The following is a 26,275-nucleotide window of genomic DNA, read 5'->3' on the forward strand; positions in this document are numbered from 1 at the left end:
ATCACTGAGTCTTTTGATAGATCCAAAAGATTACTTTGATGAAAATGTCCAATAAAACTGATCTTTATCAAAATGCACAGGACAGTGCTACACTGTCTAGCACATGCATTGGTATCTCTACTAAAGATGTGAAGAAAGTCTTAAAATAACTTCATCTTTTACTGCAGGAGCATGAGCTCACACAGAACCAAACCTAACAAAAATCCAACCTTTAATTTGAACACATTTATTCAGATGGAGAAATATTTATATCTTAGGATATAATTTTATTATAAATTCACAGGTGGCAGTTATATACTGTATACCTGAAATCTCCTTTGCCAATATGACAGTTTTAAGTTACTTTGAAGCTCTAAAACAACACAGTCAATTTGAGAAAGAAAAGCATAAATAAACAAACGCTCCGCTATATTTAGTTGTTAGGAACTGTGATGGGTGTAGATAAATGTGGTAGCATGAATTTTGCAAAAAAATAATTCTTTCTTAAAATGAAAATTATATCCATTTCTAAATAAATGCTGTTTTATTCCCGACAGAATAAATGAACTCAAATTAAAAGTGAGGTTTCTCTAAAAAAAATAAATAAAATAAAACAAATGTGTGCCACTGTAGTGGAACAAAACTGATGATTTCCTTTTAAGGCTTTTCACATATCTCTACAAAAAAGTGCAAATAGCTGTTTAGGGCACCACTAATGTTCATGAAACAAGAAAAATAAAGAGGATAACTTTCTCAGTCACTATTCAATAAAGGTTACAAATATTATGTAACTCTAAGCACTGAACAGTTTTCTACCTCTTCTGATGTAGAGCCATAAACCATTTTAAATAACTGTAGATAGCTATGGGAACACTTTTTTCAGTCTCCTTAGAAAAGGATAAAAAATGAATTGTTTTAAGCACTGTATGATGACTGTGGTATCTAATTAACTCAAACAAAGGCCACAGATGTTTAATTGGAACACCACTTCAGCTGCTTTACTCCCAGGATTTAAGAATCACAGGAAAATGAACATTAGCTTCAGAAATGACTTATCTTCTCAAGTAATGTCTCCAACTAATAATAGTTACCAGTGGGAGGTTCGCTTTGAGATACAGCTGGTAGAAAAACTCTACACATCCCAGTTCAAATGACCTTTCTTATACCTTTAATGTGACATTGATTCTGTACAATTCTGAAAAACAAGCAAATGTGGAACAGGAATGTTATTTTTCTTTTTTAACTATAAAAAACAAACTGCAACAACCTAGTTGGATAAATATGCACAGTCTAATGCTTATCTTCTCATTCAATTTCAACATTGTCTTGTCAGCAGTCTATCAGCATTCTAAATCTTGGCTCAGAAATGTTTGTCCACTCTACTTTCCCAAGATTCTTCAAATCTCTCAGACTGTGACATGTCTTTTTCACAGCCCTCTTCATGTGAGTGCATGAAGTGCTCTAAAATTTTCTGGTAGACCACAAAACAGACTTTGATTTGATAAAACACAGTGGACCAACACCAGCAGTGATGACCACAAGTTAACACTGACTAAGGGAGCTTCACACTGGACCTCAGCTTGAATTCTGTGCCTCTCCAGACTCTGGTATGTTGATTTCCAAAAGGCAAAATTGAGTTTAATCTAAAAAGAAGACTTTGGACCACTGAGCAACAGTCTAGTATTTATTCTACTCAGCTCAAGTAAGCAGGAATGCTTCTTCTTGTTATCGGCACCGATGGCGGTGGCAACCAGAGGACCTGCTGGTATACACTAGAGGTGATGCCGGGCTGAGCAGGGCTTGGTTGTCCTTGGAGACTCTTAAAGTCTCCAAGGACAGGTATCGGGTGGCTGAGGTTGAGGAAGCAAAGACCATCACATGCTTCTTCAATGTTTCATGAAGGACCAGTTGGAGAGACAGACTGGGAGAGTGGTCCCCATTTTTAACATTGAGAACTAGTGAGTGTTCCAGATATCAAGTGATACCACTTCTCACCATTCCTGGCAAGGTTACTCTGGAGTGTTGGACTGGTTGGACCGGAACAGTGGACCACATCTCTAACCACGCAGAGTTATCCTGCAAGAGATCCTTCCTGCTCATATCAATTACGAAAACATTAATTTTTACTATGAGATAAATAAAGTGGGTTTTTAATGTTGTTGTTTTTTCAAAAGTTTTGTCAGCTCTAGTGGCCTTTATTGGACAGTTGTCAGACAGGAAAGCAGGTTGTGACAGAGGGAGAAGACATGCGGCATATGTCGTCAGGCCTACCACTTGTCATTGCTCCTGTTTGTGGTGTTCATGGACAAGATCCCAAGGTGCAGTAAAGGAGAGGAGGGTGTGTGGTTTGGGAATCTCAAGACCTCTTTTTGTGTCCTTCCTTTTCAGATATGACGTATTCTGTGGGTTCTATTGATTTCTCAGACCATTACATCCAGTATGTGCTGTAGTGCTCCGCTGCTATGTATAAAGCGGCTGGGATGAGAGTCAGGTTGTCTAAGTCTGAGGTCATAGTTCTTGACCAACAAAAGGTGTGCTACCCGCAATGAGCAAGAGGTCAGTTTCTGTCTCAAACAGAGGAGATTAGGTATCTTGGTTTCTTGTTTGTGAGTAATGTAAGATTGAATGGGAGAAGGATAGATAGATTGGAGCACTGTTGGCAGTAATACAAGTGCTTCTCTTGTCTCGTGAAGAAAGAGCCGAGCCAAAAAAGTAACGTTCTTCATTTACTGGTCTGTCTTCATTTTGATCCTCACCTATGACCAGGAGACATGGATCATGACAGAAATACAAGTGGCCGAAATGAGCTTCTTTCGCAGGGTGACTGGATTTTAGCTGTAAAATAGGGCAAACTGTTCCATCATTCTTTGGGAAGCTCAAAAAAGGCCACTGCTTCTATGCATCGAAAGGAGTAAGTTGAGGTGGTTTGGGTTTCTGATCAAGAAGCTTGCAGGGTGCCTCCCTGGGGGAGACTCAGAACTTGCTGGAAGGACAATGTATGCCTGGAAATGCCTTGGGATCCCTCAGAATGACCTGGAGGAGAAGAATGTCTGGGGTTCCATCAAGGACCTGTTGCTCTTGCGACCCAATTTCAGATATTGAAAGACATTGGATGGATGGAGTCTAAAAACAATGCTGTGTAGATATGACCCTTTGTGGCTTACCCTTCTTTAGAAAAGCATCTCTACTTCAACACACCTGAGTCAAATCATCAGGTCATTAGCAGGACTGACCAAATTTGACTGCATGCTGAGGAGGTAATTCAGCCATTTGTGTGTTGGACCAGGAACACATCTAAAAGTTGCAGGACTCTGGCCCTTAATGGCTGGAAATGAAAACCCCTAGGAAAGCAATAAGATAACATTTTTGTACTTAAAACCTTTTAATTTGGCTTATATGCTCTTCTTAATTAGGAGAAAACGAAATTTTGGGTTTCCATTAGCTGCATGCAAACAGTGCAGCAAGAAAGTACTGTTACTCACAAAATAACATAGCTAAATACAGACTCTGCACAGAATGCTGTATTCCTAGCTTGCAATTGGAAAGTTGAGTGAAAGGAAAAAGTGTGTTAGAAAACATCCCACTCCAAATGTTTCTATTGGCCTTCTGCAATTTTTTGTAAGTCTGAAATATTAGGCTTCTGTTAAAACTGTAAGCTATAATGAATAAAACTGATAAACTTCATCTATTGACTAAACCCAAGCCAGCCCAAGGCAAAGTGAACCAAACAGCTGCTTAGGGCCCCCAGGCTTCCAGAGGTCCCTGGCCATAAGAGCTTGAATTTTAACATCTATATATTGAGAATAAAAATATTATCAATAGTTTTCAGCACCAATTAACACTTAAATCTAAAATTGAAAGTAATTGGCTTACTTTGTAAAAGAGCAAGAATAATCTTCACAGTGTCTTTGTGTTTGAGCTTGATATTGTTCATAAATACATGTCAGCCAGCGCCAGGCCTCATGTTCTTAAACATGCCACGCTGTATAATGAATCTGTGTATTTCACTTATGGGGTTGCTGAGATGAATGCAGTGGTGAATGACATTCTGATTTACTGAGACGCATCTGTATACTTCAGTCAGTTGTCAGAATTATTATTGGGTGTGAATCTGAAAAAAACATTGTCCAGTATTTCAGTACAAAATGTTCCCCGGTAAGAGCGGCTATTTGAGCCTGTGTGGCCCCTGCAGGCAAACTGCTTCTTCTGCTGAGGGACAAGTCCATCCTGGAGAGGATGTGTGTGCCTTCTGTATCCACTCTGTTACTGTGACAATATGCGGAGCTCGAGGTTCAACTTGTGTTGCTGCAGACAGTGCTCTGCGCGCGCATGTGTGTGTATCTGTGGCAGCTCGAGCGACCAGCGCGGGCAGGTTGTTTGCGACGGAGATACAGAGCTGCAAGCAGCGACACTTTGAGAACAGGGAAGCAGAGCCGCCGGAAGCAGCAGCAGCAGACGCGAGGTGGCCGCAGACAGCAAAAAATCACCGGCAGCACGAGCGACAGGACACCGAGGCGGCCAGCGGGAGGAGAGACGGAGGAAGTGTGGATGAAGGAGGAGGAGGACGGTACCTGCAACCCAGACTCGTTTTGCCCGCCGCCTCCGTCCGTCTCCTCCCTGTCGTCGCTCTCCTCACCCCTCGTCCCTCTCGGACCGCTTCCTCGTTAAAATGGCTGACCCCAACAGCGGACGGTGAGGGTGCCGGAGAGCGCGACGCGGTTTCGCCCGCCAGGGAGCCCTCCCCAGAAGAACGTGCACGAGGTGAAGAACCACAAGTTCATCGCGCGCTTCTTCAAGCAGCCGACCTTTCTGCAGCCACTGCACGGGACTTCATCTGGGTGAGTGTGAGCGCGCGCTGCGAACCGAAAGGACACAGGTGATTCACTTGCTGCTGCCGCCGTCGTCGCTGCGGAAGGTCTGACCGGCCTCTCTGTACACCAACGCCGCAGTGCTTGTCCTGTCACCATAAAACACGGCGATGCGCCATTCATTGCGACAGCACCGCGGCCTTCTACATAGGGGCAGATGCGCTGCCCTGCAACCATAACAGCACGCATGGCTGCTCGGCTTTCCTATTTTTACTGGCATCCCCCCTCCGCCTCCACTTACACCAACCCCTGAAAACTGGTGGAGGAAATGCTGCTGGTTGCATGGGGCCCCTTCGCTGTTGCTGCTGCTTCTCAGTGTGCTGATTAATGTTTGCGGCTGGATTATCTTTATATGTAGGGTATCTCTGTCAGCGAATTCCTCAAATTTCTCATCCCTGTTCTCTGTCCACAGGGGCTTTGGGAAGCAGGGATTCCAGTGCCCAAGGTAGGGGCTCATTCACAATCCATACATGTCTGCTGTGGGTGTGTGGACTGATGTTTGCTGTCCAGGGGTGCATGGCATGTACGGGTTAAATTACTTTTTTTATTTGAGGATTGACAACGATCGATGAAAAATAAACTGATATGGGATCACATACACTGAATTGATTGTTTTTGAGTATCAAATTGAGACGGAAGGGGTGAAAAGGGCCATTTTTGATGGAAAATAGAATGTAAGCTCGCCTGAGTCAGTGAACAATAGAACATGTCCAGTTCTGTACCATTATTTGCCTCTATATGGCTTTGTGTGTGAGTGAGTGTGAACTGATCTTAATATCCAGCATCACCTCCAGAAAGTGTTTAAAGGGATGAGCACACCTGTTCTGCTGTGGCACACCTTAAACCAAAAGACAACAACAGTTTCTGGAGCTTACATGGAGAAACAGCTTCTTTAATAGATAAATGTTGCTTTAAATTAATGTAAATAGAAAGGTTAGCAAACTTCAAGAATGGCAATGTCTAAACAAAGAAGTTAATGTGAGAGCAGTAAAGAAATCTTCAAGAGATCACAGTGTGCTGCTCTATTCCATTTTCGAGGAAGGATTCCTAAAGACATCAGCAGCTTGATTCTCTCCAAACTTTTCTGATCATTTTGTTTTTTTTTACCAGTTGCTAAACTGAGTTTGAATCTAGCTGAGATTGATCTACAATGTGTGTGTCTGAATCTGTAAAGTGCTTTGTTTTGAATGGGTACTTTATAAATAAGTTGATTGATTTAAAGATGAATTAGTTGAAACATTAAGAGTTAGAGCATGACATTCTGGGGTAATTTATGTCCCTCAGTTTACATTAAAACCTGTTGAAAGTTGTGACCCAAAAAATAGCAAAAACAAAATGCTAAATTTCAGGCATATTTTCAATGTATCAAAATAAAACCTTCAACAAATGATCTTTGATTAATATCCTGCCCTTCATTCCAGGCGCTCTTTAAAAAACTCATGGCTTATTAGATCTAATCCACACATTAATAAATGGCACAAGCTTACATGTCTACAGTCAATTCTTCATCTACGTTTTCTGCATTGTGAAAGTTATCTGGAAAGAGTTGTTTTAATTATTTTTGTAACAATGACGTGTTTTTGTGTTTGTTGCTAAAATTAAAATTGCGATCAATATATCCTTATTGCACAATACTTTTGTCATTAACATGGCAACAGGGAGAATTCTGCTTTGGAAAAAACATTATGTTTTCACTTTCATACTAGAATTCAAGAATTCAGATTCAAATTATTTCCAATATTTGTTGGAAGCCAAACCTTTTGCATAAAATCTGCTTGTTACTGGATGATCAATATGTCTAAACAATTCGTGATTTTGGTCAGTTAAGAGTACAAAATGGATTTTTATATGTCAAATTAGAGAATAAAGAGAGAGAGTTTTTTAAAATGCTTTTGTTTACCTTCTTCACATTCAGAAGTTCATTAGTATTTGGTAGAGTTGCCTTTTTAAATTTTTGACTTGTGTCGGACAAGCTTCTCACAATAGTTTGCTTGAATTTCAGCCCAGTCTGCCCAACTAAACCAGTGTAATTAAATCAAGCTTTCTGACTCACACACACCTTGTTGGCTCTTCCAACAAACTTCCCATTAGACTGAGATCAGGACTTTGTGATGGCAACTCCAAACCAAAGGCTTTTGAAGTCCACAGGCTCTTTAAACTGTAACTAATTTGGCAGTATGAGAGGGTCACTGTCCATTTGAAAAGACCCAGTGGTGCCCAAACTGTAACTGTTTGCTTAACATGATGATGTTCAGGGTTTTTCCCCAGAAAACTTGCTGAGCCCAGCGGTCAGGGCGCCGAGGAGGTCCATCATGTTTTGTAATAAAAGATGTTAAGTAGACAGGAAATGTAAAAATATTACTGAGTAATTATATGTTACGGAAAACATCGACACTGGAATGCTACTTAAACTCACAACTAGTCTTAAAAACAACAAATCAAAAAATACAATTAAAATGAATATCAATTATTTGCACTTTTGTTTAATCCAAATTAAGACAGCGGCTTGATAAGGCCCCCAAAGGGCCATCCATCCATCCGTCCGTCCGTCCGTCCGTCCGTCCGTCCATCCATCCATCCATCCATCCATTTTCTGTATACCCTTGTCCCTAGTGGGGTCAGGAGAGGTGCTGGTGCCTATCTCCAGCGAACGTTTTGGGCGAAAGGTGGGGTCACCCTGTACAGGTCACAGTCTGTCGCAGGGCATCCAGGGGCCCAATAAATGCTAATATTTTAACACAGACCTGTAGTCTTCATAAATATAACATTTATTTGTTGAGATGCTCAATGCTACTAAATTTGATTTAATGGTTTCAGCATACATTAATTAAAATATTTTAAATTTTTTAACATTTAAATGTAAGATTTTATGGAGCTGGCAGGTTTATTTTGTAAAAGTTCAAAGCTCAATATTCATAGTTCATAGTTTTGTTACCATAGCAACAATCTGATGCTGTGAGTTTAATGTTTGAGTTTTGAGGTGCTTTTTCACAAATACAAGATTAGTAAACTTCAATTACACTTATTGCTTTTAGGTTGGCCAATTAAACTACTCCCTTCTCCAAAATTTCACTAAATCTAACACAGAAACTGTTAGAGGTGCTGATGTTTTTAGCAGCAAGATGGGCCCCCTAAGTCAAATTCTGCTGGAAGCCTCATACAACCTTGGACCGGCCCTGCATGATGGGGCCAGTTAGAGATGCGCAACAAACGGGAGAATTAATTTAATGCTGCTAATGTGGCTTTAGTAGCTCTTCCATTTCGTGTCTGGTAAGATACTAAATATTATAAGACATAATATTCCTGTCTAATAAGCATCACAGAAACTGTTTTGGTTGCTGGAGTTTATTGGACGAGATTTTCAGATCTCCGTGCGGCTGTGGGCATTAATTCTGGCTGACTAAGTAGACAAAGCATTTGGTATGGTTCAATGCATTGTGTAACCGGAAAAATAATACAAAAAAACGATATAAAACCAGTGTGATGCGTGACTGCGAGGTGAGCGCGAAAGCTTCTCACTGGGCTGAACCTGCATGTTGAGGTTAGCGCCGGTTCATTAGCCACTAACGCTCCGGCCAACCGGGAACACAGACATGAACTTCATCAGCGCAGACAGAGCCGGGCGCTGGGCATCGTGTTGAGATGGAAATACCCCACATAATTCTTTGTCCACAAATATAAATCATTCTCATCGCTCGCTCAACCCTCACCTCTGAAAGCGCCGCTATAAGTTATTCCTGCTTTTCACATAGAGCTGCACAACCAGAGCTAACGCGGCGGGTTTTAAACTCTTACCTTGACGTATAGTTTTCCAAAGAAACATAATTCCTCACAGGGGGTTGATGTGTCCAGTTTGAGTGAAAGGAGGCGTGTGCAATTCACGCTGAGTTAAACTTCAGAGATCAAGCAGCGGCAGCGCGGGAGGCAACGCTCAGAGGTGCCAGCTGTGTGATTGGTCCACGCTCCCGGCTTTAAATGCATAAACTAAAAAGCTATCTTTTAGCAATAAATTTGCTCTGCCAGTGAAACGCTCAGAGCAAGAAAGACGTTTGCAATCCGGCTTAAAAATAAAAAAAAAAAAAAATTAATTATTATTTTCCTAAAAACAAAAACAAGCAACGCATTGCCTGGCAGGGGTGCTAGTAAAGCATGGCGGGCCGCCAGGCCTATAATACACTGGGGGAAACCTGAGCTGTTCCTTCCTCATGATGTTGTCTGACATGTGAAGTGCACCAGTCTCTCTTGAAGCAACACAGCCCCCAAGCATGATTCTTCTTCCACTCCTGTACTTCACAGTTAGGATATTGTTTTCTGATATGCAATCTGTCCTTTCCTCTTCAAAAGTAGAATATAAAAAATACTCTTTGTTGTCCCACAGTGGGGGAATTCAGGTGTCTAGCAGCAAGTTAAGGTCTGCAGGAGCATGCCCATTCACCAAAGGTAAAAAATAAGAACAAGAGGCTGTACAGGGAAGGACAAATTACCAACATAACAATGCTCATAATGCCCAAACAGTTATATTTTTAGATTTATGAACACAGATCTCTCAACATTAGGATTTTGTTCCTGAGTTATTGCAAACAGTAATGTGTTGCTGTTGGAGTAATTGATTCTTCATTACTGAAGTGGCAATTTTGGGTCATGTTGTACAGGACTTTCATTGTGGAAAATGAAAGTTATTACCAGCTGTTATTGTTTCAGGGTATACACTGTGTATGGAAATATGTAGTTTTAACTGCAAGTGCATAAAAACATTAATTAAATACTTCTTGGTTCATGTAAATAAATCTAATCACAAAATTTAACAGCAACCTTCAGCCATGTTGCAAACAGGATCAGAAAATAATGTACATAATAAATGACATCCTGAATTACCTCTTTGCAGGGCAATAAAGGCTGTTTGTATTCTATTCCATTCTGGGTCATTCCAAATTTCTTGAAACTCCAACCTGAACTGGTTAACACAGCTAATGGCCACTGACCTGCTGGTAGTAGCATACTGAGTATAAATGTCACAATGAGCAATAAATCAATTAATCACATTGGTAATTTCCATTATCATGACAGTTTTTGTTGTTTCATTGTTTTGTACCAAAGACTGGATGACAAAAGTCTTCAAGTCTGATGCTGTGGTCTCAGTTAGCCCGGCTATTTAAAGAACAGCTTTGTTTAGAAGCTAATGTTTTCATTCTGTCTGTTTTGTTTATTTATTTTGCATATTTAAAATGTCTTCCAGATCCAGTGTTAAATGGTTGTTGAAAGTTTATTGATCTTTGAGAGGGTGTACTTGACAATGGTCTCACATTATTGTTTTATCACAGTAACCTTTGTGACAATTTATAATCCAGCAAAATTTGTTATTGCAACAGGCCTAACTAAGCATTTCTGTCTGGTGAAAGGTTGTAGGAAGACCTGGAAATTTGTATGGGTGGCCGTGGCCCATCAGCCCTTTTTTTTGTGGTTGCACCACTGCTGCTGTTTGCTCTGGGTGTGTGTAATGCATGTCTGCACACTGTCAGTGACCTGTTGGCTCTCTCATTGAGGGCATCATTGTTTTGGCAGGCAGGTGTCAAACCTAAGGCAGGCTCTCGCCAACGTTGCTAAATGACAGGAAGAGGCTGAAGGGATCCGGAGTGAAATGTAAGAGTAGAAGAGGAGAGGGAGCAGGCGGTGAAAGCTGAGATGTCTGAAGAGATCATGCGAGGGAGACGCAGCAGAAAGTTAGATTTCTCGACAGATGCATCTCAACTGGAGTTGTGAAATGGTGGGCCTGTGTGTGTGTGGGTGGGCGGCTGCTCATTACAGTCATTGGTGAGTGGGTGGGTGGGGTGTCTAGACATGGACGGCTGCACGAAATGGTTTTTATAAAACATGCCCTTACAACATATAGTAGCATCCCTTCGCTGCTGTACTGCTGCGAAAGTTGTTCTGCTCCCAGTATCACTTCCTCTTCCTCACTGGTCCATCAAACACCCACCTGAACTCATCTGACCCTGGTCATGTGACCAGCTGCGTGAGGTTCAGGAAGAAGGCAACCACAGTTTCTGTATTAGCCTCCCTGGTTTGGAAGAGTTGTGTAAATCTGTGTTTTTAAGAGAAAAACTGAAGTAACTTCATTTCCTGAAGCTGCAGACTGATTTCTGTTTGACAGTCCTGGTGATGCTGCTGCAGGAAATGAAGTTGTGGGTAGAGAAAGCGTAACACTTCATGTGTGCACACAGTGTGTGGTGAGTTGCCCTGAGTTGATAGCACATGTGCGTACACACACAGTGAGGTAGCTCAGGTTTCCCGGTTTGTTTCGCATCTGATACCTGAAAACAGAAAAACTCCTCTTCATGTTGAAAAGTTTTTGCACAAAAAACATGAGGATTTTTTTCTGTTGTGTGTGACTTAAACTCCTGACTAAAGTTCAGAGAAAAGATATAACCTTATCAGTTATGCATGCAGCCCAGGGAACTTCTATACATGCCTCCACAACATGCACAGTATCAGTCAAGTCTGTTTAGTTGTTAATGTCTGCAGGACAGCTGTCCAATCAGTACTCTTCCATCCTAATTGTGTGGGCTACAATCATTGATATGTATGGATTGTTTGCATTTGAGAAAAATTATATATTTGACATAAGTATGGTGTAGTTTTAATTTTCAAATTAGTGATACCAGAGAAAGCTGTCGTCTTATCTGTCACAATAACTACTTTTGCACCCGAAGCTACATGAAATTTAGATGTGCACATGTATCGACAAGTTGGAAGCAGCAGGGATGATGAGCAAACACACTGTTACAAGTGGCTCCTTCAACTGGATTTAGTGCTCTGTAAAGAATGTGAAAATTTCCTTCAGGGTAATTTATTAAATGATTATTTCTGTGTGAGGTAATTTTGGCTAGAATTCCAAAAGGTTCAACTAGAGAGTGAGAACCACTTTGACGGATGGATGTTGCAGGAAATGATGTAGCATGCACCAACAGACACGCACTTGCTTGCTTGGAAACCTCAGCTGAGTCGGTCACATGGTCATACATTGACACAGATTAATCTTTTTAATCTCAGGCATGCTCATCTGAGGCCCAACATTTAAAGAGACTCTTACGCAGTTCTATGTTTTTGTTTAATAACAAAAGAGAGGACCTTTAAATCAAAGCATTAATGCATTATTAGTTTTAAAACAATTTTTATTTTTAGCAGTGCAGATTCTGAATTGGAGCACAAATGATGTGGGCACATAAACTATGCATTTACCTGTTTTGCACAGTAAAAAGGCACAGAAATAAAAACATCTCAGTCAGTTAGAATATCAGCTAATTTTTCTTTTTAATAATAAAAAAGTGAAACTAATATATTCTTTACAATCAGTGATCTATTCACGTCTTTGCATCTACTCAGTTTGATGACCATGACTTATAGATGATAAAACCCACAATTTAGTTTCTCAGAAAAGTAGAATATTATGTCAGATGAATAGGTCTTTTTTAACATGGAAGTGTCAGCCTTGAGGTACTACAATAGCAGGAGGCTGTGGTTCTGCAGGCGTGGTTGTCTGTCATCTACTTCAAATCTACTTCATGCTGTTCGGTAGCATGGGCAGGTGCCAAGTCCTGCTGGAAAAAGAAAACTAGCATCCCCATAAATTCAGTGATCAAAGAGAACATATGATGTGCTCTGAAGTTTCCTGGTAAAGGCCTACGCTGACTTGGACACAAGGAGTCAACACAGGCACATAACATGGCTCCCTAAATCATTACTGGCTGTGGAAACTTCTGCTTGGAACTCAAACAATTTTAGCTTAGGGACCCTTATTTTCTGTTGGGAACTTTTCCTCGATTCAATAAACACGTAAAAAACAGTCTGATACTGTTACGGTAAATCAAACGTTAGTGCAATCACAATATATATCCACTTCCACACCATTGATTCGTTCATGTTAAATTCTCTCGCTGCTGCTCTATTCCCGTGTTCTACTGCGTGACTGATCGCCTTGAGCTTAAACTCTGCGTTGTAAGTGTGTATCTTAATGGGAGCCATTTTGGGGTCTTTACACAAAACCCAGCGTGCACCGCGCGCTTCTTCTTCTACGGGGGAAAATGAAGTCGGCGGCTGCTTACTGTAGTTGCAAGACCTGTTGTGGCTCAATATTGGCCCATATATAAGGCGCACCGGATTATAAGGCGCACTCTCGGCTTTTGACAAAATTGAAGGTTTTTAGTTGCGCCTTATAGTGCGGAAAATACGATAATTTAAAAATCATTTGGTGAAGTGAAAATGGGGAGAAAATTGAAACATAATGTCTTTTTTTAAGAAGAATCAGAAGGCTGCATGTTACTGATAATTATTATTTAAAACTTCTGTGTAGAAAATCTGTCTCGGTTTCACTTTGATGAACAGGGTCACTTCCTTTAGATTGCTTGTCATGTCTCAGTTCTGTCTCAGTTCTGATTCATACAATCTTGTCTGCATCAATTAAAGGCCATGAACAGGAGCAAAATAACCAAATTTTGCTCTGTTACATATCCATTACTGTTGTCTATGTTTAAAAATCAGGTTTGTCAGTAGCTGACTATTTTTATCTTATTTGTTTATGGGTCTTATTTTTAGCACATTGAATATTTGTGTGCCTATATATTGCAGAAGGTTGGTTGGAGCCAGAGGTCGTGTTAATGGAATATTGGACCATGCGTTCCATATTGGACGTATGTTTTTTTTTTTTGTTGTTGTTGCTTTTTTTAAAACAGAAAAGTGTGAAGCCTGTCCCTCATTTTAACAGGTTATAATTCACATCCTTAACTGATGCACATGTGCAGACATGATAAACTTTATGTACAGAGTTTATTGCAGAGGCAACCAAAATCAATCAATAAAAAAATAATTTCTGAATATCATCTCATGGACTCTGAACTAAATGTGTCTTTCTGACAGGGAGCTGACAGCTTGTTGAAGAGTTATGGACCGGACGCTTTGGAGCGTCTGGTTCAGAGGCGCATTCCAAACACGTTTAATTCCAGTCTCTAGTACATACAGAACAGAGAAAAAGAGCAACAGGGCCATGCAGAGACCTTTGGAGGGGCGGGGGCTCAAAGTTAAAAGGGGGCTCATTGAACAAGATCTTAAAACAGTGTACAATAAAATAGCAACAACCCAATATTCATATAAAGTCAACTAGTACTGAAAAATTCTTTAAAAAACAAAAGATTACCAGAATAATGTGGCGCATGATGTTGGTCTTTTCATCCGTCCAACTGATCACGTCCCCCTGCGTATTGAAGCTTCTAACCTGGCAGGTGTACGCTCTTATAAAGCGTAAAGCGTGACTCGACTTTATCCATTTTTAGGGCAAGGAAATCAATGATATATAAGATTAGTTTTCCCACTGAAAATCTGTTTGACAGCAGAAACATAGTTCAAGCTGAGGCTATTTCTGCCGCCGTCTGTGGGTTCATCCCGCAGTCAAAGAGCTATGGAGCATCCAGGTGGCTGCACTGAATTGAACTAATTAAATGGGATTCATTCATAATATGTATTGTTTATGATGTTCCAACATGTGGAATTGTGCTCACTGTAATAATTTGACTAGAATATGTCCAGCTATCCAAGATGAGCATATGCAGTCATCGGTACCCGCTAGTGTTAAAAAAGAAAAGAAAAGAAAAAGTTAGACTCGACTTTGTGCAACTTATTGGACCTGCTCAACTGCTGATGAAAAGTTCTGGGATAATGTTCTATTTTTTGTTCTTTACTTCTGAATAATAGACTTAGTCTAAGTGATATTTATGTCATTATTTGCCGTTAATATTGCTAATAAAGCTTGTAAGTTGCTGTGAAGCATTTTCACTTAATGTGCCTATTACGTCACTGTGACTAGTCGACGTCGACTCCATTTATTTATCATTTTATTGTTGAGTATATGAATATGCAACCCCTAAGGACTTCACACATGGGAGTGACAAACAGCGAAAGACTAGAGTTTTCTGTGACATCAGACAGCAACAAAAGTTTCATATTTTTCGTAGTGGAGTAAGTTTCTCTTAGTGTCTGTTGACTCCTAGGAGATTACATTACTTGCTATCAAATCAAATCAAATTTTATTTGTATAGCACATTTCAGCAGCAAGGCATTTCAACGTGCTTTACGTCATTACAGACACAGAAACACAATGCAATATAGAATCAATAATAAAAACACGACATTAAGTCAAGTTCCATCAATAAATTTGTAATTGATTACATTTCAAATACAATTCTAAACAGGTGGGTTTTTAGTCGAGATTTAAAAGAAGTCAGTGTTTCAGCTGTTTTACAGTTTTCTGGAAGTTTGTTCCAAATTTGTCGTGCATAAATGCTGAAAGCTGCTTCTCCTCGTTTGGTTCTGATTCTGGGGATGCAGAGCAGAACCAGAACCAGAACCTGAGAGGTCTGGAAGGTTGATACAATAACAGCAGATCTTTGATGTATTGTGGTGCTAAGCCATTCAGTGATTTATAATCTAACAACAGTATTTTAAAGTCTATTCTTTGAGCTACATGGAGCCAGTGGAGGGACTTTAAAACTGGTGTTATGTGCTCTATCTTCCTGGTTTTAGTGAGAACACGAGCAGCAGCGTTCTGGATCAGCTGCAGCTGTTTAATTGATTTGTTGGACAGACCTGTGAAGACGCTGTTGCAATAATCAATACGACTGAAGATAAACGAATGGATGAGTTTCTCTAGATCTGGCTGAGACATTAGTCCTTTAATCCTGGAAATGTTCTTCAGGTGATAGAAGGCCAACTTTGTGACTGTCTTTATGTGGCTCTGGAGGTTCAGGTCAGAGTCCATCACTACTCCTAGGTTTCAGGCCTGATCGCTGGTTTTCAGTTGTAATAACTGAAGCTGTGCATTGACTCTAGATCTATAACTCTAGATCATTCCACTTTAGGTCCAAAAATAATAACTTCAGTTTTGTTTCTGTTCAGCTGGAGAAAGTTTTGGCACATCCACACATTTATCTGTTCTAAGCATCTGTTCAGTGATTGGATGGGGTCAAAGGTCACCTGGTGACATCGTAATGTAGAGCTGTGTGTCATCTGCATAGTTATGGTAGCTAATATTATTTCCTGTTATAACCTGAGCTAGTGGGAGCATATAAATATTGAAAAAGAGGCGTCCTAGGATTGAACCTTGGGGTACCCCACATGTGACCTTTGACCTCTTTGATGAGAAGTTTCCAATTGAAACAAAGAAATCCCTGTTCTTTATGTAGGATTCAAACCAGTTAAGCACTGGACCGGAGAGTCCGACCCAACTCTCCAGTCGATTCAGTAATATGTCATGGTCAACAGTGTCAAAAGCTGCACTGAGGTCCAACAGAACCAGCACTGTGGTTCTCCCACAGTCTGTATTTATATGGATGTCATTGAACACTTTTATGAGGGCGGTCTCTGTGCTGTGGTGAGCACGAAAACCAGACTGGAAGGAGTCAAAGCGGTTGGTTATCGTTAGGAAGCTAGTTAATTGTTTACACACAGCTTTTTCAATAACTTTGCTGATGAATGGGAGGTTGGAGATCAGCCTGTAATTCTGCATTAGTGATTTGTCCAGATTGTTCTTTTTTATCAGTGGTTTGATTACTGCTGTTTTCAAAGCCTGTTTTCTGCTGCGGCAAAAAAAATCTGATAATTGGTTGCTGTGCAGCAGAAGGAGGGGCTTGCACCATTCCTGCAAGAACCATAACTGCCTGCTTATTTACCTTTCATGCTTACAAAGTTAGGCATAGTGATTAATAGCGATTCAATTGTTTAATTGATTGACCACAGTACTTCAAATTTGATAGCACCCCTCCTGTGTCTGCCTTGCAGCAATTTGCAATTTGTTCTGTGGAAAATCAGGCTGTTTTTTTATAGGGAACACCATTCCATTGTTATCGCAAGGAAATCAATGATATATAAGATTAGTTTTCCCACTGAAAATCTGCCCAGATTCTGCAAACTCAGGCCACGCTGACCAATATCTGTTGCAGACTAAATTCTTATATATTTTTAGTTATGAATTAATTGATTAAATGATCTATTAAGTTTAATAGATCATTTATATAACATTAATTGACCAACCAGTCTATAGCTTCTCTTTATTGCATTTGGCCTATTCTAATGTGATTGCGTGAATGTCCTTCACCTTCTATGGAGCACTGATGTGGCAAACATACAGAAGAAACTGTAAAATGTATGCACATCAGTGCCCAAAGAGAGAAATCGGGTTGTAGGTGCAATTCACTGAGAGTGGGAGGTGCACAAACAGACAGCTCTACTGAGTTGCTTCAGTGGAATGCCAGCCATTTGATGTGGACATGTTTTTACATGAAGACAGGTTAGGCAGCAAAAAGTATGGCGGTATGTGTGACAAAGGTATCTGCCCTGCAATGAAGGGGTGTGCGTGCATGTGTTGGTGTGTGTGAAGGGGGGAGGAGGTTGCATATCTGCTTAAAAAGTATCCAGATATGTCAGAGTTTGCTTGTGTTTTAGTCTCTTCAACCTTTTGCCTCTACATTTAAAGGAACCACGACTAGTTGTAACAATGGACCTTCAAGGGAAATATTTAATTTAAGATGTAAAAACAATACAGTAATAATACTGTAGGTTAATTAGTTTTTATAAATTTTTTATAAAATATTGTCACACGAACATCTCCATGTTGTTCATGTTGCAATGCATTCTGGGTAAATGACATCAAAATTGGTCCAACTGCCTGGCTCCTCCAGCCAAAACAGTGATGAGTAATGTTATTAAGCCTTTTCAAACTGAACCGTTGAAATTGATTGTAACGTAGAAATAACAAGAGGTGATGAAGATGACGAGGACCAAACAGAGGAAGAGGGCAGAGTTGGCGTAGGAGCTGGTGATTGCTGCTGCTGCCTCCAGCTTCGTAATTAAACGATGAATGAGACTTCCCCCTGATCAGACTGTGTAATCTTGTAAGTACTTCGATACCTCTGTATCTGGTTTAGAGTCCAATCTTTGTCCGGTGTCATAGTGGTTTCACATTCAGTATGATGTTCTAGCTCCGCTAGCATTTCCGGTACTAATAGCTCCGTTAGCGCTACTTGTCTTTGATGTTTCTCCCAGCGTCTGTAGCGCTGTGTCCGGTTTGGCAACAACTGCGCTGTTTAGAGTCTGGTGTGGTGGTAACAGCTGTTTAGGGTGGCCTTGGTCAGGTCAGATTGGTAAATTATTTAATTACAGCCAACAGTGACACAGTGTGGCATTATCTAAAATTACACCAGTCAAACGCAATATGATAAAAAACAACTCAGGTAAAGTTAGTCTTCCTGTGTTTACGCTATTGACTCCAGTACAGAATGGACCAAAATGCGGGTGAAAAAAATGGTGACTTCCATTGGTGAAAAATATTTTAAAAATATATAAATTTTGAAGTAATCATGAGTTTTGGCAATATCATAAAAAGCTATTTTTTAGTTAATTGGAAAATTACAACATATTTAGGCTAACATGTTCACACTTAAAGTACATCACTTTAAGTCTGAAGCCAAGGTTCTTACCTATGTTCAAATAAAATGCTAACCTAAATTCTGTGAATTGAAGGTATTACTGATCACAAACTTTGATTTAAAGGATCTTTATTTAATGTAGGAAAGCAGTATTTTTCTTTTATTTCAAATTCAAATGAAAAAATACTTTATTAATCCCAAAGGGAAATTAAATGTTGTTATAGCTCAACAAAATTCTTCAAAGAGCCATTGAAGATGGCAATGGCTATCGGCAGGAAAGATCTCCTGAAGTGGTCTATACCACACTGAACCTGAAGAAGCCTCTGACTGAAGATACTCTGTTTTCTCAAGACAGTATCGTGAAGAGATTGTTCATAACTTTCTTGATTTTATGAAGAATCCTTCTTTGCATCGTCATCTCCAGAGGTTCCACAGTCGTCCCCAGAGCAGAACCAGCCTTCTTTATCAGGCTGTTGAGCCTTTTCAGGTCCCTGGCGCTGATGCTGATCGATGAAGCTCTCACTTCCACCTCTGAGTTGTTGACAAATGCTAAGTGTTAGCGACATAACGTCCAATTTTCAAGTTCGGCCCGTGGGGATTTTATTGATTGATGATAATGCCCGGGTTTTCATTGTTTTTGGGGGACCAATAAGCATCCTTAAAATGACTGGCGCGATGCCTGGAGTACGGCAGCTTTTCTCCTCCAGGAGCTGCTGGTTGAAATCTAAAGGTGGGAAGAGCGCTGAGGAGTATTAATACAGGTGAGCAGATAGACTGAACACGTCTGGCGGCTGAGTAGCTGATGGTTAAAGTGTAAGTGTAACTTTACGGACGAACTGCACAATAAATTTCATATCCCGGTCTCAACAAACAGGTGGCAGTATATGGCTGGTAGATGAGTTTCTGAGTGTGACGAACGAAGGTGCTGTAAATATGCCGTATTGACACCCGCCTCCATCCAAACCGTTCCTGGTTTGGTCGTCTGTCTCAACCCCTCGTCTGTCCCCTCCTCCCCTCATCTTCCGTGCGTTCGTTCGCCTCTAATCTACCTCCAACCCCCATTCCAGGTGACATTTCCCGTATTCTCAAACCCAAAGCTTGACAGGTATTGGGCAAAGTGAGAATTTATCTATTAAACTCACTGAAGATGACTACATAAACTAAAAACTGGATTTTAGACATTTTTATAAGCATATTTGTGAGCCTGCCTCTTTATTACTAAATTGAATATAATTTCAGATCTTTGTATAACTTTTCTTCAGGTTAACTTAGAAAGTTAACAGGTTAATTATTGTTAATTTTCTAACCTACAAAAAATATTAAAAATTGGACTGATATTGATATCCGACAGTAAAACTGCTTTTATGCCAGATTTACCAATATTTTATAATTTTTTTTACCCGATTACTCAATTAATCATAAGAATAATTGATAGATTACTTGATTAGTAAAATATTAGTTTACAACAGCCCTAGACGTTTCACTGTTGATTCTCCAGTCCAGTCTGTTGTCCAGATGAACACAGAGGGATTTATATTCCTCAACCACCTCCACTTCTTTTTCCATGATGGAAACAGGATTTGATCTAACCCTGTTCCTCCTGAAATCAACAATCATCTCCTTTGTTTTGTTCAAAATTACGATGAGATGATTGTTCCCACACCATGACACAAAGCGGTCCACCAGCTCTCTGTACTCAACCTCTTGTCCATCTCTGATAAACCTGACAACTGCAGAGTCATCTGAGTATTTCTGTAGATGACGGAAGTCAGACTTGTGCTGGAAGTCTGAAGTGTACAGAGACAAAATGAATGGTGAGAGTATAGGGCCTTGTTTTGTTCCTCTGTTACTGACCACCTGGTTAGACACACAGTTCTTCAGTCTCACAAACTGTGGTCTGTTTGTGAGGTAGTCATAGATCCAGGAGATTGTTGAGGCCTCCACCTGTGTCTTTTGGAGTTTCTCACAGAGCAGATCAGGCTGAATTGTGTTAAATGCACAAAAGAAATCAAAAACATGATCCTCACAGTGCTGCCTGCTTTGTCCAGATGACGGTGGGTTTGTTGAAGTTGGTGTATGAAGACATCATCAACTCCAACTCCGTGACAAAAAGCAAACTGCAAGGGCTCTTGATATGTCCTTGTCTGCTAATTCAGGTGGGCCAACAAGAGTCTCTCCAGGACCTTCATGACGTGGGATGTCAGGACAACAGGTCGTTGATGACTGATGGGTGAGTTTTCTTTGGTACTGGAACCAGGCAGGATCTCTTCCACAGGCTAATGTTGAAGAGATGTTGCAGAATCCCACAGAGCTGCTCTGCACAGGCTTTCAGAACTCTGGGACTGAAACCATCCTGACCTGCAGCCTTGTTCCGGTTTAGTCTCTCCAACTGCCTCTTCACCTTACTTCTAGATACAGAGAAGTGGGAGGGGGAGGCAAAGGAAGCAGCAGCATCTCCTGATTTTGTTGAAGACGAACTTGTGGAAGCATAAGCGTCCATGACTGAGGTGGAAGATGGAACATCTGAGATTTGACAGGAAAGCAGTGGGTCAGAGGAAGGTGGGATGTCTGTATGGCTGGGGACAGGAAAGGATGATGATGATGATGAGCTTGTTTCTGGGCTGAACCTGTTGAAGAATATGTTCGAGTCATTTGCTCTGTCTAGGTTCCCATCTAGCTCAGCTCATTTTGCTTGAAGCCTGTAATCTTCTTCATCCCTGACCACACATCTCTGATATTGTTCCTCTGCAGTTTGTTCTCCAGCTTTTTCTTGTACTTCTCCTTTCTGTCTCTAATCTTGACTTTGAGCTGCTTCTGTATATGCCTCAATAACTCCTCGTCTCGTTCCCTAAAGGTTCCTTTTTCCTTGGTTAACAGTCCCTTTAGGTCACTGGTGATCCATGGTTTGTTATTCAGGAAGCATCTCTCTGTTCTGGTGGGAATGGTGCTGTCCACACAGAAGGTTATATAGTCTGAAAGCCTGTGCAGAGCAGATGAGAAGGTTGCCTGTTAGCCATCTTCCTAGCAGGCAACCTTTTCATCAGGGGTTTGTATTCAGAGCAGAGAAAAACAAGATTATGGTCAGATTTCCCCAGAGGAGGTCTTGGTTTGGAAACATATGTATCCTCGACATTAGCGTAAAACAAATCCAAAATCTTGTTTTCCCGGGTGGAGCAGCTGACAAACTGGTGAAAACTTGGCAGTGTAGAAGAGAATGAGGCATGATTAAAATCACCAGATATTGCCAGAAATGCATTAGGGTGTTGTGTCTGTATCCCAGCAACAACAGATCTGATGACATTGCATGAATTATCGGCAATAGCTGAGGGAGAAATGCAAACAGGTGCCAAAATGACACTGATGAACTCTCTTGGTAAATAATATGATCAGAAACTTACTGACAAGAGTTCAATGTCTGAACTGTAGACTTCACAGTAACATGTCCTGATGAACCATCTGTTGTTCATAGGCATTGCTAATCCACATGCCTTCCTTTTCCCGCTGCTCTTTAAATCTCTGTCTGCTCGAATAATCACGAAGACTGGCAGAGAGGGATGTTGGAGTCGGGGATGCAATCCTGCAGCCATGTCTCCGTATAACACATTATGCTGCATTCCTTATACACTTGCTGAGTACTTGTCAGGGCTTGATGTTCATCCATCTTGTTAGCTAACAATCTCATGTTGGCCACTACAATGGAGATGATTTGAACTCCCTCCTTCTCTCTCTCCTCTTTGCTCCTGCTCTGCAACCACAATGCCTCCTTTTCACAATGCTGCTCTCTGTTACAAACCACCCTGTCGCTATGGTTACGCATCATTAAAAAAATGGCAAAATACAAAAAATATTGCCAAAAAATCAGTCCAACCACACAGAATCCAAAACAAGGAACAGTTGTCCAAAAAAAGCAAGCAGGAAGAAATGCTCGAAAAAATCTCTAAAAAAGAACAGAGCTACTCCAAACTGCTGCCACCCTCAGCGGAGCAATTCCAGAATACCAGAGGCTTTTATTCAGAAGTCACCAGACAGGAAATTGGAAAGAAATGAGAAGACATGCAGCAAAGGTCTCATGGTGGGAATCAAACTGAGGACTGCAGCCTCTCTACATGGACCTCTACACTACGCAGCACCCCAGCACAGAAGTATTTTAACTGAATAATTTGCACAGACCAAGTGAAATTCCACTTTGAATCAGAAGCTGCATTCAACACTGTTGTTTCATGATTTATGGGAAATCATGAAATGTTTCCCATGAATGTTTGGACTTATGTCATAAAACTAAGAAAAAAAAGGAATATTGATCAACAAAAGTTATGAAGTTATGATTTGAAATGAATTATCTGTAGGATCGATAATGATTTTTTTCACATCTCAGAAAAAAGTGTTAAAAAGCCACCTGGCCAAACAAGTACAAATATATATATATATATATATATATATATATATATATATATATATATATATATATATATATATATATATATATATATACACTGTATATACTGTATATATACAGTATATTTCTGAATTAAGATTTTATATATTCCTCCATAGTGTCACAGACCTCCCCGAGAATCTTTGGATAAATGAGACACACTGAGTTTTGAGACCAGAGAGGTTGTTTCTGTTGGTTAAGAATTCCTGAACAGAGAAAAGTAAAGTAGTGATTAAATAAATATTTTATAAGAAATAAGGAGACCTTCCAGTGAAATTTGTAAATTACTGAAAAGGATGTATGCTCTTATTGTGAAGGGCAGAAGGTGAGGTGAGAAGACACCAACTGTTGTACTTCATTCTATTTTTGGGTTTGATTGAAAGACATTGAAAATAAAACAAGACTCCAATTATTTTTTCGTTTTTTTCTGCTGACTTGGTAACCCTGAACATCTGAAGATGTTTTTTAACGAGAACTCACCAGATGCTGCCGCCGCTTCTCTGCCGGCAGCATCTGGGTCCGCTGGTTTCGGACCCAGTTTCTTGCCAGGCGGTCGTTTCTCCAACCGCCGCTTCTGTTTTTGTTGCCGTTATCAAGCTTCCAGAGTTCTGGCAGCACGATCCAGAACCATGGTTCCAGCATGTGGAAGCCCAGTTCCATCTCTGTGGGGTATCCACAGATGAGAACAAGTACTTCCATGTAGTTGCTGCGTTGGATTCCGTTTCCACCCGCCGTCTGATGGGTCTGCTGAGGAACCCACCAACTGCTAACAAGTACAGCCGCTCAAGGAGAATCTGCTTCGGCTCTACCAACTGTCAGACGCGGAGAGGCTGATCGCTTGCTCTCTCTGAATGACTTAGGGGATTGCAAGCCCTCTGAGCTGATGGAGAACATGCTGGCATTACTTTGCTCGGGAGATGCTTCCTTCCTTTTTACACATCTGTTTCTGTGCCAGCTTCCTCCACCTGTTCGCACCGCGCTGGCCAGCTCTCCGCTGATCCGGACAAAAGATTATCGCTCCCTGGCTGAAGAAGCGGTCCAGATTTTGTTGGCTTCCAGGCACTACAGTATGAATGCATTTCTATCAGGTGTGACTCAAGGAGAGTCGGAGCCTATCGATGCCGTGGCTGCGGTGACGGAGCGACGGAAGGACGACGTTCTCTGCTTCTACCATCGCCGGTTCGGAATTAAGGCGAAGCGCTGCATCCCTCCATGTTTGTTCATATGAACGACATATGTCAAGGAAATGACAGAGCCGGCAGCTCGGACAAGCTGCTTTTCATCATGGGACAGCATTTCCTGGTGGACTCAGGTGCACAGCAGAGCGTCGTGCCAGTTTCGGCGGCGGACATTTTGGGCGAAAGTAACGGCACCCCGATTTGCAGTTTTGGATCGAGGCTGGTGACTGTCTGTTTCAACAGACATCAATTTCAGTGGGACTTTGTAATAGCTTCTGTGTCTTTACCTATTTTGGGTGCGGATTGCTTGTGTGCTTTTAGGTTATTAGTACATGTTGCTAATAGCTGCTTAATAGATGCTGTGTCTTTTGATACATACCCCGGTAAACTTGGCGGCCATCAACCCCTCACCAGCATGCTTGTGTGACCCGGCAGGGGGTTCTTTTTAAAACAAGATGCACCAGAACACAGAATAGTTCACAATATTTTATTTAAACAATTTCATTTAAAACATTTCTTTTTAAAAGCATGGCTTCGGGCCCACTACTCTGTCTCTGGAAATGAAAAGGGATCATGTGAAAATAAAAGTGACAACTTGAATTATTCCAAAAAAAAATAAATGAACAAACAAAACATGTAATGCCAAAGGACACAAATTAGTAAATCAAAACAAAAAAAGCAAACTCATTAGTAAGTTCAATAATAAGCAAACAAACTGTAAAAGGAAAAAAACACAAACACTTTAAACGGTGGAACAAATCGTCGTTGTCCAATTCCAGTGCCCTTCAAATGGGCCAGAGGAGTCGGGCCCCGCTCGCTCAGCCCGTCCAATCAGCAACAGGTTGCCTTCAGAGCGGCCCAAACAAACACCAACAAGACAAGACAGCAGAGCGTCCAAGCGCTGCAACTCCAAACAATCCTAAACCAAAAAAACGCATTAGAAAACCCGTGGATTCAGGTAAAGTAAATTAAAATCTAAACAGGTAGCTTACCCAGGAGTAATAGCACAGCCGACCCGGGGAGAGAGCGGATCAGCAAGCGAGGGCTAGATGGAAGCCGCACGCCGCAACAACCTCCAGCTGCAGCCGCTAACGCCAGCCGAGCAACGCTGCAGAAACGCACGGCAGGTATAGCACCAAAACTTAACCACAATCCCAGCCAGATGGTACAAAATAGCACTTACAATTCAGATGAGCGGATCAAGCACACCAGCCACTTGGGCAGCCGTCATGTAGTAGGGGAAACAAAGACACACACCTTGCAGCAGCCTGCTCAGCTATAAAGCTATTTGCCCCGCCCACCAATCAACTGCACGCTACTTGATACACCTGGTGCACATAGTTGGGAGGGTGGAACACCATCCCACCACACTTGCCACAGGTGATGAGTATCAGCGTCTATTAGCAGAGTTTCCATCTTTAATGGTCCCCACATTTTCTGCTACCATGGCAAAGCATGGGGTGGAACATTGTATACCTACGGTCGGTCCACCGGTTTTTGAGCGAGCGTTCCGCCTAGTGTCTAAGTTGCTATCGCTAACTTAGACACCGCTAAGTTAGCGATAGCAAAAGAGGAGTTTGCAAATATGGAGCGTCTTGTCATTGTACGGCGCTCCAAAAGTCCATGGGCATCTCCGTTGCACATGGTTCCCAAAGCAGACGGGGTTGGTGACCCTGTGGGGATTTTTCGGGGCCTTAACAACGCAACCAGTAATGACAGGTACCCAAATCCTCACATTCAGGACTTTTCTGCCCTCCTGGCTGGGGCAACCATTTTCTCTAAGGTGGACTTGGTGCGAGGTTACCATCAGGTTCCAGTGCATCCCTTAAATGTACCCAAAACTGCAGTTATCACGCCTTTTGGTCGTTGAGTTTTTACAGATGCCCTTCGGTCTTAAAGGCGCAGCACAGACTTTCCAGCAGCATATGGATTTGGTCCTGCAGGGTATGCTGTTTTTGTTCGTCTATTTGGACGACATATCGGTGGCTAGTCCCTCTGTGGAAGAACACATAGTGCCTTTTTCTGGCAACACGCCACTTCTGCTTCATGTTGGAGGGCAGGGACTTTACTGCTTTTGTTGACCACAAGCCTCTCACTTTTGCTATGGCAAAAGCTTCTGAACCGGCATTTGTCTGCCATTTCAGAGTTCACCACTGACATTCAGCATGTTGCTGGCAAGAATAATCTGGTGGCTGACTGTTGCTTCTGTGCATTTAAGTGTGGACTACCTCGCCATGGCCACAGACCAAGTGACTGACCAGGATATTCTGGCCTTTAAAGCGGCTGAATCCAGTTTGCATTTAGAGGAGGTCTCCTTTCATGAGTGTGGCGCAACCCGTCTTT

General features: G+C 41.3%; 1 pseudogene; it reads left to right on the top strand.

Annotated features, from left to right (window-relative positions):
* The first annotated feature begins 4,308 nt into the window (after positions 1-4,308).
* Positions 4,309-26,275, top strand: part of LOC116716270 (protein kinase C beta type-like) — a 52,299-nt pseudogene continuing 30,332 nt past the window's right edge.

The sequence above is a fragment of the Xiphophorus hellerii genome, chromosome 24, assembly GCF_003331165.1.
Source record: "Xiphophorus hellerii strain 12219 chromosome 24, Xiphophorus_hellerii-4.1, whole genome shotgun sequence".
In the NCBI taxonomy this organism is placed as follows: Eukaryota; Metazoa; Chordata; class Actinopteri; order Cyprinodontiformes; family Poeciliidae; genus Xiphophorus; species Xiphophorus hellerii.